Source organism: Limulus polyphemus, unplaced genomic scaffold, assembly GCF_000517525.1.
Source record: "Limulus polyphemus unplaced genomic scaffold, Limulus_polyphemus-2.1.2 Scaffold9902, whole genome shotgun sequence".
Classification (NCBI taxonomy): domain Eukaryota; kingdom Metazoa; phylum Arthropoda; class Merostomata; order Xiphosura; family Limulidae; genus Limulus; species Limulus polyphemus.
Window position 1 is genome coordinate 17,229 of NW_013675512.1, and position 3,167 is coordinate 20,395.

The 3,167-nt window shown below is 29.1% G+C and overlaps 1 long non-coding RNA gene across 1 annotated transcript in view; it reads left to right on the forward strand.

The window, feature by feature from the left end:
• Positions 1–2,660, forward strand: part of LOC106476141 — a 5,992-nt gene extending 3,332 nt beyond the window's left edge. The window contains exons 2-4 of the long non-coding RNA XR_001291872.2: positions 310–553; positions 911–2,144; positions 2,182–2,660. This is a non-coding gene — a long non-coding RNA (uncharacterized LOC106476141). The remainder of the gene's footprint in view (positions 1–309; positions 554–910; positions 2,145–2,181) is intronic.
• Positions 2,661–3,167: the final 507 nt, after the last annotated feature.

The following is a 3,167-nucleotide window of genomic DNA, read 5'->3' on the forward strand; positions in this document are numbered from 1 at the left end:
GCAAAAACAATTCTGGAATATATGTGTTTATGCAAAAACAATTCTGGAATATATGTGTTTATGCAAAAACAATTCTGGAATATATATATGTTTATGCAAAAACAATTTGGAATATATATGTTTATGCAAAAACAGTTCTGGAATATACGTGTTTATGCAAAAAAGAAAGCTAGTAAAAGAAAAGAGGTTAGCTTTTTATCAGCGTAATGCACTTTTTTTTATTCATTGATCTTTTCATCAGCTTTTACTGATTTTATTCATTTATTCTGTTTATTTATCAAGTTTTGGTGTTGGCTTTTGATTCTTCAGCTTTCCATATTAACGAGAGGAGTTCCCGTCCTTTTTTCCCTTCCGTGAAGGTAAATAGTGCCAATAGTAGCAGTGTATTGAATACTTCTACAGAGCTGTAGCTTACAGGCCCAAATAAATACCGAATTGCTTCCAGACTTCGTAAAACAGTAGAGTTCCGTTTATAGTTCTTTTCATTGAGAAAGAAATAAAACATGAGGAGCGTTAACGTAGGATCAGCAAATCAGCAAAAAAAGAATGATGAGTAAGTTTTATATTTACCCATAAGTGAACACTGTAGAAGCTCTAAAACCAACTAATATATGCTAAAATTTAACTTTTCCTTTACATGTGAGGTAGCTTTTCAAATCATTTTAGAAACATTGGATGTTCGGATAATGCTTTTATTAATTTGAATTTGATAGTTCACAATAGTTTTAAGAAAAGCTCGTTATTTTGTTGTAATATGATGTGTTGATGAATAATCAAGTCAGGAAATAAAAATAGAAAATTATAAAAAAAAATCACAGTTTCAAGAACTGTTTCGATATATGAAATATACAAATTCCTAAATATGTTTTTTCAAATTCATTATTTGTTGTTGTTGTTGTTGTTTGTTTAGGAAGAAAGAGAGGTCGCCAGAAATGAATACGTCAGCTTGGACAGATAAAAAGCGAGATCAGGGTATCCAGAAACCCGAATCCGGAAACCGAAACGAAAACCTGAACAAAAACCCTTGGGGTCCTATTTACCAAAATAAAAAGCATTTCACAGAAATGCATCATTGCTAAAATTAACCTTTTCATTCTTTGCTAAGTAAGGAAATTTTCGAAAGTGGTTCCGATCGTAATATTTTCCTTGAGATGCCATTTGTCGTTAAGAAACACCAAAAATTAAGCGCAGAGTAATAGTTATTATCAAAATATGCATCATCTGGTATTTTCTTTGCCATTTATATTCCATTTTGTAAAACCAACATATTGGATAAAGTTTAGAATAATGAAAAGACTTTGTAACGGAACCATTAAACATTCTAAAGTCTTAATAAAAATTTGTTCGTTTTTTTAGATGATACATTTTCTAACTGATTATCAGTTTCTGATGTTTAAACTGAAAGACAAATTATAAAAAGGTGTCCTACGTTCTTTATGAATAACAAATAAGCTTGTTAGAGTTTAGCAAGTTCAATTGAAACAAAATTTTTAGCCTGCGCTAAGAAAACTCAAAAGAAAGTACAATAGACGAAATATAGAAACAGTAAACAGATGGGTTTTTTTTATAGAATTCACTATATGTTGAGTGCTTCTGTGGTACTTTCCAACACATATTGTAAATCCTGGCTGAAGATTCGATTTTATTGGATTCCAATAGAAATATATGTATCTTAGATATAACATTATGACATTACTTACGGGTTAACATTAGCTATAACATTATGAGATTACTTACGGGTTAACCTTAGCTATAACATTATGACATTACTTACGGGTTAACATTAGCTATAACATTATGAGATTACTTACAGGTTAACCTTAGCTATAACATTATGACATTACTAACAGGTTAACCTTAGATATAACTATGACATTACTAACATGTTAACCTTAGATATAACATTATGAGATTACTTACGGGTTAACCCTAGCTATAACATTATGACATTACTTACGGGTTAACCTTAGCTATAACATTATGAGATTACTTACAGGTTAACCTTAGCTATAATATTATGACATTACTAACAGGTTAACCTTAGCTATAACATTATGACATTACTAACAGGTTAACCTTAGATATAACATTATGACATTACTAACAGGTTAACCTTAGATATAACATTATGACATTACTAACAGGTTAACCTTAGATATAACATTATGACATTACTAACAGGTTAACCAACTATTAGTTTTACATATCTACGAGAAAGAAGATCAAGCACTGTTTGTTCATAATTGTAATTTTTTTAGTTACCAATAATCCCAAAATTCATATTTGAATGAACACGTGATTTTTAGTTAAAGACCTCATACTCAAAAAAGTGGATACTTAGTATTTGTTCATCATGTTAATTAACAGGGTAAACAAAGAGCAACCAGCCTTAAATTGACTTATAGAAAACTATACGGGATGTTTTTATGATAAATTTCAGCGCGATAAAGACCCTTCTCTTAATGTACCATTGAAATACTTGAAATCATTACCTGAAAGAAGAAACCGATTTTGTATTACGTACGGTTTTAAAAGGATGTGTTTGATTATTGAATATTTAGAAGTTCTGAATTAATATATTCAGTCTTGGTTGTGTTTCTTTTATTAACAGTGGTACTAAATATATTGTTGTATTGTTAAGTATAAAATGTTTCTTTATATTTTATTGTTGAATGATACAAGTATTTAAGTGTAAGAAATGGCTTTGGTTGCAATAGTGTTATGTTTTATAAGTATTCACAACCAAGGGAATACAGAAACAACACTTAAGAAAATACATCCGTAATATACTATCATTTGTATATGTATAAATACGCACAAAAGGAAATTATTATTAATAAAAAACAAAAGAAAGACATTAAAACAGATAACCAGCATATTACACGAGATAATTAGCGTATTATAACAGATAAACAACGCATTTTAATAAGTAAACTGTATTACAACATGAAATCTGTGTATTTAAATAGAGTAGAATATATTACTTATTACAGAAACGTACAATATTCAAACAGCGTATTACAATATTGAAATAGAACAACAGATGGACGAACTATCGCGGGATACAAACAATGTTAATAAGTAAAAAATCATAAATAATATTCAACGTTAAACTGGTACACAATTAAAAACATTTTATTTAGGCCTAACTATGGCCTTCAAGAAGT